Source organism: Microcebus murinus, chromosome 3, assembly GCF_040939455.1.
Source record: "Microcebus murinus isolate Inina chromosome 3, M.murinus_Inina_mat1.0, whole genome shotgun sequence".
NCBI classification, from domain to species: Eukaryota; Metazoa; Chordata; class Mammalia; order Primates; family Cheirogaleidae; genus Microcebus; species Microcebus murinus.
The window spans coordinates 22,250,422-22,263,777 of NC_134106.1; the positions used below are offsets into that span (position 1 = coordinate 22,250,422).

Sequence of the window (13,356 nt, forward strand, 5' to 3'; positions counted from 1 at the left end):
TGAGAAATCAAGGTCCAGAGAGGTTAAGTAACTTGCCCAAGGTCACATACCTGGTAAGCAACACAGGCAGGGTTTGAACTCAGCCAATCTGGCTTCAAGGTCTGGGACTCTAAATACTATGAGGGAGATTTTGAAGGTTGGAAGTCTGTTCTAATCCTTAAAGGCTGTGCTGTACCCCAGAAACATTGGTGTGGCATTTAAGGACCTTTATGATCGGTCCCAGCCACACTGCTCTTCCACCCACCTCCTATCATGATACACTTACTGGAACAGTCCACAGACATGCCCCAGCTGGTCTGCGCATACTTTCTCCTATCCAGACGGTACTTGCCCATTTCTCTATCTGAAATGTCTCTTTACTCACTGATAACTTCTGAAAAGCTCTTTCAACATCTCTAAGCTGAGTTGGGCAGGCCTCTCTCTCTTTTTTTATTTTCAATGTGGATTTCATCAAATTGTCCTCTTGGATTATTGGGTAATACATCTCTCCCACTTTTAGAGTTCACTTGCTCCCAAGGGCTAAGTGTCTTATGCATGTCAGAATCCTTACTACTAAGCCCAGCATCTGATAAGAAATAAATACTCAGTAGATGTCTGCTATGTACAGTGAACAAAGCATATTACAAAAGAATATGTATAATATGCTAAATATTGTATTATATATACTGTATTCCATATCCTGTAAATAGATCACAGCCCAAAAGGATAAATCCCAAAATGTTAACAACATGGCGGGGGGCAGATGATTGTTTTTCCTTGTTTGTATATCTGCATTTTCCAAAATTTCCATAATGAACATGTATTACTTTTGTTATAAGAAAGGAAACAACAAATTATTTTATTTTATTTTTCCTTCATATTTTGCTGAATTGTATCTAGGAAAAATTATTTTAAAATTGTTTTTGAATGAATAATAATGGCTAACATTTACTGAGCTATCACATACTTACTTATCACATAAAAGATTAAGAGCTTGGTGTGTCTATAATCCTCATAAAAGTTTCCTTTGTTAAATACTGTTGGCATCAATACCATTTTACAGATGAGGAAACTGAGGCCCAGAGAGATAAGTAATTCACTCAAGGTGACACACTTAGTAAATAGTGGAGTTGAACTTGGTGCCCAGCTTGCCAGACTCCAGAGCCTATACTGCAACCTCTCCGTACCCAGCCTCTAGATGGAAGATGGGCAGATGGGCAAATTTCTCTCTTTTTCAGAAATCAACTTTTTAATTTTGAAGTAATTTCAAACTCAGGACAAATACAAGCATAGTACAACAAATTTCTGAATATCCTTCCCCAAGGTTGAACAGTAATTAACATTTTGCCACATTTGCTTTGTCACTCATTTTCCCTTGTTTTTATAACAGCTTTATCGAGGTATAAGTCACATACCATCTAATTCTCCCATTTAAAGTGTATAATTCAGTGGTTTTTAGCATATTCACAGATATGTGCAATCATTACCACAATTTTTGAACATTCTCATCACCTCTAAAAGAAAATCGACCCAGTACCTTTTAGCTATCATTTCCCTATACCCCATTCACCTCAGCCCTAAGCCACCATTAATCTACTGTCTGTAGATTATACATTAATAGATTTGTCTATTCTGGACATTGGACATTGCATATAATCTGTAGTCTTTTGTGGCTCGCTTTTTCACTTAGCATAATGTTTTCAAGATTCATCCATATTGCAGTATGTATTGGTACTTCATTCCTTTTATATTTGAATAACAGTCCAGTATATGGATATCACATTTTAGTTATCCATATTCATCAGTTGATGGACAGCCAGGTTGCTTCTAAATTTTGGCTATTATGAATAACAATGCTGTGAACATTCACATACAAGTTTTTGTGTGGACATATATTTCATTTCTCTTGGGCATATACCTAGTAGTAGGATTGCTAGTTCATATAGTAACTGTATGCTTAACCATTTGAGGAATAATAATATACAAAGTATTATTTCTGAACCATGTTGAGAGTAAGTTGCAGACATGTCCCTTTATCCCTAAATACTTCAGAGAAACCAAACCAAGGTCGTTCTTTTTAGTTTTGAAGATCAAATTCAGGAAATTTAACATTGGTGCAATATTAGTATTATACAGTTCATATTCAAATTTTACCAATTATGTCCTTAACCAATTTCCCCCCTGACCCAAGATACAATCTGGGATCAGGCATAGCATTTAGTTGTCATGTCTCTTCAGTCCACTCCAGTCCCATACTGTTCCTGAGCCTTTCTACATCTTCCTGTAGCTTTGTGAAACGTCCCTCAGTTCAGGTTTATCCGATGTTTGGATGGATGAGTTTCCAGGCTTGTCCACTTGGTGAGCACTGAGGTCAAGTCGTGCAGCTGCCCATGCAGAGGAAGAGACGTGGCTGGGCACGAGCCTGGACCCCTTCCAATGCCAGGAGGGGCTGGATCCAGGGAGGGGGCAGGGCGGTGGAAAATTCCTTCCTCTGGGAGATTTCCTGGGAAGTGCCAGGAGAAAGAGGTTGTGTGTGGGTTTCTTCCACGCCCCTTCCTAGGATCAGCTAAGTGGTCTGCAGAGCGCTAGCGTGTCCCGGGGTTGGGCGCAGTAGGCAAGCGTTTCCCGTGTTTTCGGTGGGGACTTGCAGGGCGCAGCGGCCTGAGAAAGGACGACAGTCGTTGGGACGTCCGGGAAGGGCGGGCGGGGAGGTCTGCTGGCCCAGTGCTGGGAAGGCGCTGCCTCTTCTGGGAAGGGCTGTGCTGCAAGAGCCCACCCCCGTCCCCGCCCCGGCGTCCGCGCTTCCGGCAGCCCCGGCCTGGCCCTCGGAAGGGGGGCGGGCGGTGGTGGTCACCCTGATTCTAATCAGAGGCACCGGGAGGTGGCTGGCTTCGCTGAGCCAGTTGGCTGGGCTGGGCCTCCCAAAGGCCCCCAGACCTGTGCTAGGGGACTTCTGAGCGCTCCCTCAATGCTATTAAGAGGAGCGCAATGGGAATCTCACATCCTGCCCCACAGCTGCTGTTTGCTCTTTGGTTCGTTCATTCATTCATTTTGTGGGGGGAAGGTCTCTGCTCCTCACCTTTCCCTCTCCGTCTTGAGGAAGAGACTCAGTAGGACTTCCAGGTGGCAGTCCTGTACCTAACCTGCTTCTGCTGAGAGCACCTGTCCTCAGACTGCCAGTAGGACCTGCCCTCCCTCAGTCCCAAGGCCTGGGAGTCCAGCAGCCCTAGGGCTGAGCTGGCTCCTGGCCACTTTCCAATGAGGGTGACAGATACCACCAGGGGAAGGGCAGGGCCTGAAGAGCTAGCCAGGAAGATGTAGAATGGGGAGAGGAGCATGGAAACTAATACTGCACATGCAGTGTGCCAGGAGACCTGCAGCAACGTCATGTCATCGAGTTTGCACCCTGACAATCTGCAGACATGCTTTGTTTTGTCCTCACAGGCTTTTGAACATTGCAGAAGTTCACATAAGAATACAGATATCCAATTTTTCTTAAAAAATAAGAAGATCTGGCAACATTGAGCTTGCATTCCTCATGGCAGCCATGGCTGGGTCAGGAGCCTCCCTGGACCTAGCAATGGCTGTAGTTCCACACACCCCTCCTTGTCGTTTAAACTCTCTGCACTAGCTCCATTACCTGCCTCTTCCCCTAGGTCACCTGTGAGCTCATTCAATCCTTACCACCACACTGTGAGCCTGGGAACCCCATTTTATACAGAAAGAAAGCAAGGGGAGACTTCCTCCACTAGCTTGAGGCCACAGCCAAGAGAGGAAGGGCTGGTATTCTCTCCCAGATGCTCTGCCTCCGTGGTCCACACTCTTTGCATGGCTCTCTCCTCTGCTGTTTCTTGTCTGAGATCTGCTGCCCCCAGCAGCAGTTGGGGGGACTGCAAAAGGAGACAGCAAATGAAAAGCCATTGGCCATCAAAGTCTGGGGCCTTCTAGGCCACTGCAGAGTGCTGAGCTGGGCTAACAGCTCTTGGCTGAGGCTCTGGAGTGACACTTTACCAAAGCCTGGAACAGAAGGGTTGGTCAACGGCCCCAGAGCAAATTCAGGCAAGCAAGAGAACCTAGCACCTCTGCATGTCGGGGCTGACCTCCAGTCAGTTGGGAGGTGTTCTGCCTACCCTGCCACCTCTGCCAGTGTCATGCTCTATATATTGCCTGCCCCACATTGTGGAAACAATGCCAACATCTTCTTAGTCTGTAAATCACAGTACAGTAGGGTTAGGCTTCCTTGAGCAAAGCTCTCTTTCTGGTCGGTTGTGCATTCTCCTCCTGGGAAGGCTTGCTAACCCTTTTCCTGGATGGCTTTGGCCAATACTCCTTAGCAATTTCTAGAAATGAATTGAAGGACAGCACAGAAGGGGGTTGGAGGAAGCTGGGGTAACTGCTTTCTAATAGCTCAGCACTCTACAGTTTAAAAAACCTTTCCCATTCATGTATATTATTTGGTTCTCACAACTTTATAAGCTGGACAGAAGAGCAATTTACAAACTTACCTTAAATTCACTTCATCTTTGCTTTGCTTTTATTTCCTCATTGATTAAAAAAAGAGGAGAGCTGTTCACATTGAATACCATGTGACAGGTTCCCTTGGAATTATGCATTGGGCGGAACTCCTCATACGCATGTTGTGAGGATTAAATGACATCATTTATGTACTAGCACAAGGTCTAGGAGATAGCAGGTGATTAACAAATGTTTATCAAGTGAGTGAACTGCTCACTCAATCATGATGGATTCTGGGGAAAGTTTATAGGAAGAAGGAAGTAGTACTGGCTCCCTGTGGCTGCTGGTGCCTTTCCTACCGATTTTTCTGTGTTTCTTGCCAAGTTGCCCTTTGTCCTTAGGCCTCTGGGCTCCCAGCCGGCTGAAGGCACAGAGTTATCTGTGGGGCCTGGAGTGCTGGGCCTGGGCTGTATAATGACCAGCCTTCCGCTCCCTTGAAGTTTCCGCTGGGGGGCTGGAAGCCACAGCATCCAGATGGCTAATTGCTTTGTGCCTGTTTCTGCAAATCACAGTGATTCACTGTCCCTGCTGAAAACACGCTCTCTTTTCAAAGATTTAATGGTTTCCAAAATTAATTTAGCCTCATCTGTTATCCCCCTTCTGCACTGTCCTCTCTCCCCAGCACCCTCTTTCCTTCCCCCACCCCATGGAGCTTTCTGCTCCACAAAGCTGCCTTTCACTCCGAAGGGCTCTGTGGGGAGGGGTGGGGAACACAGACCCCTTTTTAGGGTCACCTGAGCACGAGCTGAGTGTGGAGCATCAGGTGGAAGCCCAGGAGAGAAGGGCTGGAGCCAGTGGCACAGTTATCCCCCACTGTCCCACCTGCTCTGGCTACCTTGCCTGGGACAGCTGACCCTCCCCCCCAGGTGAAGAACTCCAAGCAGCTCCCCATTTGTACTGTTTTGCTTAGATAACTCCCAGAGACCATCTGTTTTTTTACATGTGAGGGACGTGGTTATTTTGTTTGCTTTTGACAGCTCATTATGGGTCCATGAGACCTTGAGACCAGGGTCCTGGCTCAAAGGCAAGAAGTTTAGGGAGTCTATCTCCATCTGATACTAACTAGTTTCTTGACCATCTTTGGGTTTCTGTTCTTTCCCAGTAACATAAATAATTCCTGCTTTTGCCACCTGTTCATTTATTTAATAAACACTTATTGAGCCTCTCTGTGTGCCAGGAATGTGCTAGGCACTGGGGGTCCAATGGTAAGAAAAAAACACCACAATCCTGGAGTTTTAGGAACTCAGTCTAGAGGAAGAAAGAAAAGGCCCAAGGCCAACAGGTCTCTCTCTGTAACCATAGGATTTTGCTTAATCTATTTCAAGGCTGTGTTAATTATATTGTTAGCTACATCGAAATTCTCAGTTATTTTATCTTCTTAGTGAATTGTTGCTTTTACCTGTATGAAATATCCTACTTTGACCCCTATAATGCTTTTTACCTTAAATTCTATTGCATTTTTCCCATCAACAAGGGACTGATTGACTCAGTTATGGTATATGTTCACACTGGAGTACTATGCAGTTGTGAAAAAGAATGAAGGCCATCTCTATGTGCTGCTCTGGAGTGATTTCCAGCATATGTTGTTAAGATGAAAAACCAGGATGGAGAAAATATATATTGTATGCTCCTGTTTACCTGAGAAAAGAGAAGTATTCATTCCTGTATGTATGTATATTTGCTTATATAACAGAAGAATAATTCATAACATTCAAAAGTAAATAAATTGGCCAGGTGTGGCAGCTCACGCCTGTAATCCTAGCATTCTGGGAGGCCAAAGTGGGAGGATTGCTTGAGTTTAGGAGTTCAAGATCAGCCTGAGCAAGAGCAAGACCCTGTCTCTACTATAAAATAGAAAGAAATTAGCCAAACAACTAAAAATAGAAAAAATTAGCAGGGCACGGTGACATGTGCCTGTAGTCCCAGCTACCTGGGAGGCTGAGGCAGGAGGATTGCTTGAGCCCAGGAGTTTGAGGTTGTTGTAAGCTGGTCTGACACTATGGCACTCTAGTCCAGGCAACAGAGTGAGACTCTATCTCCAAAAAAAAAAAAAAAAAAAAGTAAATAAATTAATAAAATGGGTGCATGGGAGAAATGGGGAGATGTTGATTAAAGGATGCAAACTTTAAGTTATAAAATGAATTAGTTTTGGAGATCTGATATTTAGCAGGCTGATTATAGTTAATAATACTGTATTGTATACTGGAAATTTGCTAACAAAGTAGACCTTAGGTATTCTCACCACACACACAATATTATAACTATGTGAGGTTAAAGATGTGTTAATTTACTTGATTGTGGTAATCATTTCACAATGTGTAAATATGTCAAATAATCACATTGTATACCTTAAATATATGTAATTTTTATTTGTCAGTTATACCTCAAATATAGCTTTTGGGGGAAAAGGAAAAGAGAAAAGGAAAAAATCCTCATAAAAAATAAAGTAAAATAGCCGGGCACAGTGGCTCATGCTTGTAATCCTAGCACTCTGGGAGGCCAAGGCAGGAGGATCGCTCAAGGTCAAGAGTTCAAAACGAGCCTGAACAAGAGCGAGAACCTGTCTCTACTAAAAATAGAAAGAAATCAATTGGCCAACTAAAAATATATAGAAAAAATTAGCTGGGCATGGTGGCGCATGCCTGTAGTCCCAGCTACTCGGAAGGCTGAGGCAGAAGGATTGCTTGAGCCCAGGAGTTTGTGGTTGCTGTGAGCTAGGCTGACACCATGGCACTCTAGCCCGGGCAACAGAGTGAGACTCTGTCTCAAAAAATAAATAAATAAAATAAAATAAATAAATAAATAAAATAAAGTAAAATAAATAAATAAGTACATAAAAAGATTTCCTCTGGGAAAGGGAGAAACTGGGCAGAGAGGTCAGGAGTGGAAGCTGGACTTCTCTGAACAATTTTATAGATTTGATTTTGGAACTGTATAAGCATTATATACAATTATAAAGCAAAAGTAAAATAGAAAAAGCAATTCTTAAAAAGAAAACAAATAATAATAATTATGTATCAAGGTGTTGGCACAACTCTTGGAATTATTCCAAGAGACTCTAAAACACAGTAATTAGGCAGTAAGTATGACTGTTGAGGAATATACCCTGCAGAGCATCAACAAAACACCTTGCAACAATAAACTCTCTTTGGTAAACATATTGTTAGTAATATTACTGATATTATTCTGAAACTATTATATATAGGTAGTATGAAGCAAATAAGTAATTATGTTAGCATTAGGATCTAAGATTTTTAGTATAAGGGAAGTGATACAAATATAAAAATTCAATAAGTTAAGCAAAAAGCCTAAATTTGAATAGAAAATATAAATATGAACTTATGATCAATTAAAAATAATCTATCTTTTAGGGGAGTCAACTAAGGAGGCATAGAAATAATAATCAATCCAGTAATAATGAGCACCTCTAGACCTCACATTGTGCTTTCTAAATCCCATGTCTCACTAAAAGGACCAGGGCTCACTGGGGAAATTTCCTCAGGCTTATCTTTTATATTATCCTATACTCTGTGTTATAGGATACAAATTTGAAAATATTGTCAACCTGGATAGAAGGAACCTGTCAGAGACTATTAGGGTCTTATCAAAAGAACAGCAGCATCGGCCAGGCGCGGTGGCTCACGTCTGTGATCCTAGCACTCTGGGAGGCCCAGGTGGGCGGATCGCTCAAGGTCAGGAGTTCAAAACCAGCCTGAGCAAGAGCGAGACCCCATCTCTACTATAAATAGAAAGAAATTAATTGGCCAACTAATATATATAGAAAAAATGAGCTGGGCATGGTGGCGCATGCCTGTAGTCCCAGCTACTCAGGAGGCTGAGGCAGCAGGATTGCTTGAGCCCAGGAGTTTGAGGTTGCTGTCACAGCACTCATTCTAGCCTAGGCAACAAAGCGAGACTCTGTCTCAAAAAAAAAAAAGAATAGCAGCATCATCTTGAAGAGGCTGCCACTGGCCAAATGTGGGATAATTCAGCATCAATAGAGTGATAATTAATTGCAGCATTATTCACAATAGCCAAGATATGGAATAAACCTAAGTGTCCATCTATCCCTCCCTCCCTACTTGCAGTCTCCCTCCCCAGAGTAGTTACTTTAACTCTTTTAGCTGTTTTTTTTTTTTTTTTTTCTGATTGTTTTTCCTTGTTTCTAAGTGATATGCTTATACTGATATGTCTTGATAGTGGCGGGGCACAGCTTTGCCATGGCGCCTAGTGACCTTGCATATATCCAAATAGGTCATGACGCCAAGGGTTGAAGCACAGCTAATGTGAGTCTTGACGGAATGCCTTGTGACCCTCCCAGAACACCACAGTATGCGAGACTTGTGAGGAGCTGCTAAGAAACCATTTTCAACCCACATCCCTATGGCCCCTGGGAGGCTGTCATGAGACAATTTCTTATTGCCTTCTGGGTTCTGAGCAGGTATGGGGCTTTCTGTCCTGCCCCCTCCCCACTTAGGTATGACTCCCCACTTTTTCTCTCTTGGCTCTAAGAATTTTAAATTTATTCTTGGTATTCTTTAGTTTCACTATAATGTTTTTTTTTTTTTTTATGGAACGCTTCACGAATTTGCGTGTCATCCTTGCGCAGGGGCCATGCTAATCTTCTCTGTATCGTTCCAATTTTAGTATATGTGCTGCCGAAGCGAGCACTATAATGTTTTTATATTTCTTCATTTATGGAAAATTTTCAACCATTATCTCTTTGAAAAAAATGTCTTTTTGTCACCTTCTCCACTGTCTCTCAAAATTCTTACTGTAGGAATCAACACTTCACTTTTATCCCATCTCTTTTATCTTGCTGGCTATGACCTAGGAGACTTCCTTGCTTCCCTTTTTCAGATCACCAAAGCCCCACACCTCAGAACAGAGCTGAAGAATATAAAACCGCTTAGCTGCACTCTCAAATTAGCTCCTCAGTGATGGGTGTCCCACGACTCATGTTTCAGTCATCTGCCCTTTTTGTTTCAGTGTCATCCTTCTTGATGTGTGAGAAAAGGATCATAGGAAGCTGGCATTTTGGGCTCATTCTTATTTTTGCTGTCTATATAAGTAATAAACTGTCTAAACTAAAAGTGGCTTATCTTTGTTGGTTGAATCGATGAGGCCTTGCCTTGCCTTATCTTGTATGTATGAGCTGGGCAGCAACTATCTACTGATTTCCTGTGTGATAATTGAGGTTTTATTAATAGCTTTCTTACATTTTCTGCCCTCAAATTCCCACTAAGTGCAGTATGATTTCTTAAATTAAATGAGTAGTCGATGTTTATATTATTACTATTCTGTAAATATGGTTCACTGCTGAGCAACCATACCGCATGACATTCCTTCCAACTTTGTGTTTTTCCTGCAGTTAACAGTTGCCATAGCTTTTTGCTTAGTTTTATTAAAAAAGTTATTTCTAATATTTTATAAATACTCTATGTATATCTGTTAAATACCTAGCAATGTTTTTTTCTGAAATGTCCAAATGTACCAAATAATCTATTACCACCCCCTCCCCCACTGCCAGAGGCTTCCCTTCCATGCCTTCTTCATCTTGCTCCAATTTGGATGGATTACTTTCTCCATCTGGGGCTCAGGTGACATCTTAGGACTTCTGATCATCAGTGTCCTTTGCCTTGCTCCTCTGTTTTCTGGAGTTCCTTTGTTCCTTGTTCTTGGCTTAGTCTTTCATTTCGCTGAATCATATCCTTCAATATCTTCCTAAGAAAAGATGTGTGGGAGGTAAAAATTTTGAGTTCTTACATATCTGGAAATATCTTTATTCTGCACTTATCCTTTATTTGGCTAAGTATAGAATTCTAGGATAAAAATAATTTTCACTCAGAACTTTGGGTGCCCAACACTACTCTCCTCCAGCATCCTGTGCTGCTGTTGAGATGTCCAATGCCTCACAGATTCTTGCTCCTTCATACATGACACGATTTTCTCTCTAGGAGTTATTAGGTTATTCCCATCTTCCTAGAATTCTGAAATTCTAAATTATTGCTTTGGTATTTCCCCCCATTCTATTGGACATTTATCGGGCACTTTCAATTTGGAGATTTATATCCTTCGCTTCTGGAAAATTTTCTATCTATCTATCTATCTATCTATCTATCTATCTATCTATCTATCATCTATCCTTTTCTTTCCATCCTTTTTTTTTTTTTTTTCTTTTTTTGAGACAGAGTCTCACTTTGTTGTCCAGGCTAGAGTGAGTGCCGTGGCGTCAGCCTAGTTCACAGCAACCTCAAACTACTGGGCTCAAGCGATCCTCCTGCCTCAGTCTCCTGAGTAGCTGGGACTACAGGCATGCGCCACCATGCCCGGCTAATTTTTTATATATATATCAGTTGGCCAATTAATTTCTTTCTATTTATAGTAGAGACGAGGTCTTGCTCTTGCTCAGGCTGGTTTTGAACTCCTGACCTCGAACAATCCGCCCGCCTCGGCCTCCCAGAGAGCTAGGATTACAGGCGTGAGCCACCATGCCCGGCCTCTTTCCATCCTTTTATAGCCTTCGTTTTCTCTATTTTCTGAAGCTGAATACAGATGTTGTAACTCTTTGAATAATCTTCTAACACTCTTTTCTCTCCTAGTTTTCATTTCTTTATCTTTTATTCTACTTTCTGGGAGATTTTTTAAACTTTATTTTCCTACTCCATGGTCATATATTGTTTTAGCTATCATATTTTTAATGTGAGGTTTCAGAGCTCTTTATCATCCTCTGATCATTCTTTTTTCACACCATCCTGTTCTTTTTCATGGATGTGCATCTTCTTTTAGATCTCTAGAGGCATTAAATAAAAGTATATATAAAATTTAAAAATATTTTCTTCTTACATCATCTCTGTTTCCTTTGAGTTCATTTTTCTCTCTTTGTTTTGGTCCCTCTCTTTCATGTGGGATACTTTTTGCAAATTCCTGGTGATGCTGGTCTATCCAGTCTTACATAACAGTGAGGCATCAAAATGATTGGCAACTCTGTGCGTGTGGGCAAGGAGTTGAGTGGCAGGCCTCACTCTCGGGCTATTTCACTGGGAGACTATGAAAACTTTAGGGGAGGGACTTTTCTCTGGGAATAGTAAATTTTTTCCACTGAAGAATCCTCCAGTCTTCTACCCAGGGGACATATACCTGATAGTCCCTTTCTGAGGATGGGGTAAGGGGAGAAGCCTGGCACAGGGCCCTACTATTAATATTAACATGTGCATTTATGTGTAATCCTCTTGTTTTCAGCCAGACACCTGCCCTCTACCGTTGCTGGGATCCCTGAACTTGGGGGTGCTCTGGTTCAATTTCTCTAGAGAAAATCCTCCAATATCATGCAGGGACACAGTTGCTTGACTATGTGGGATTGGAAGGAGATGTGGGGTTGTAATTTCTTCATATATCTCCTTCAACTGGATCCTTAGGGTCTAGCCCATGCTTCAAACTCACTTTCTGCAGAACCTGCTGCCTCTGAGTCCTCAGCCTCTTGGGGTACCATGCAGAGAATCTGGTTGGTCCTCACCATCTGTGCCTTCTATGGGCCCTTTTGAGTCTTCGTTTGCTCCACTCTACTAATTCAGTTGACACTCTGCCAGCCACTTTCAGTCATCCAAAAATTTGCTGAATTCTTTTGTCCACTGATGTCCTCACTACGATTTTCTGTATTCTCATGGGTCTATACTTTGAAAACACTTTTCTGGGGTCTTTGGTGGAAAAGGAGATAGAGGCATATGATTAGTTTGTCATCTGTAATCATTCAATTTTGATATACATGGATTTCCATCACCACTTTTAAAAAAGTAGAATTTATTTACTTTTTAATTTAAATTTTGAATTTTAATTGGTAAATAAATATATATATTTAAAGGATACAAAGTGGTGTTGTTTTTTTTTTTTTTTGAGACAGAGTCTCGCTTTGTTGTCCAGGCTAGAGTGAGTGCCGTGGCGTCAGCCTAGCTCACAGCAACCTCAATCTCCTGGGCTCAGTGATCCTCCTGCCTCAGCCTCCCGAGTAGCTGGGACTACAGGCATGCGCCACCATGCCCGGCTAATTTTTTATATATATATCAGTTGGCCAATTAATTTCCTTCTATTTATAGTAGAGACGGGGTCTCGCTCTTGCTCAGGCTGGTTTTGAACTCCTGACCTTGAGCAATCCGCCCGCCTCGGCCTCCCAAGAGCTAGGATTACAGGCGTGAGCCACAGCGCCCGGCCCAAAGTGGTGTTTTGATATATGTATACATTGTGGAATGCTTATATCAAGCTAATTAACATATCTGTCCTCACACACCTATGATTTTTTTTTGGTAGGGAGAACATTAAAATCTATTCTTTTTTTTTTTTTTTTGAGATAAGGTCTTGCTCTGTCACCAAGGACTCGAGTGCAGTGGCATCATCATAGCTTACTGCAACCTCAAACTCCTGGGCACAGACGATCCTCCTGCCTCAGCTGAGTAGCTGGGACTACAGGTGTGTGCCACCATGCCCGGCTAATTTTTCTATTTTTTGTGGAGATGGAGTCTTGCTCTTGCTTAGGTTGGTCTTGAACTCCTGGCCTCAAGCAATCCTCCCACCTCAGCCTCCCAAAGTGCTACAATTACAGGTGTGAGCCATCATGTCTGGCCTAAAATCAATTCTTTGAGCAATTTCATAACTATGTCACTACACAATAAATCTGGAAAATTTATTTCCCCTAACTGAAACTTTGTACCCTTTGTTCAATGTCTCTCCATTCCTCACCCTGTCAGCCTCTGATGAGCACCATTCTACTCTCTAAAATAGGAATTTAATTGTTCCCAAAACACTTACTGCAAGTGTCCAAGAGTCCATAAAAAACATTGTCACTCTCTCCTTACAGACCACGATCTA

General features: G+C 42.2%; 1 non-coding gene across 1 annotated transcript; it reads right to left on the minus strand.

The window, feature by feature from the left end:
- Positions 1–9,058: 9,058 nt before the first annotated feature.
- LOC142870268 (U6 spliceosomal RNA) lies at positions 9,059–9,165 on the minus strand. The gene has a single exon (XR_012918700.1). It is a non-coding gene; the product is annotated as a U6 spliceosomal RNA (small nuclear RNA).
- Between the last annotated feature and the right edge of the window lie 4,191 nt (positions 9,166–13,356).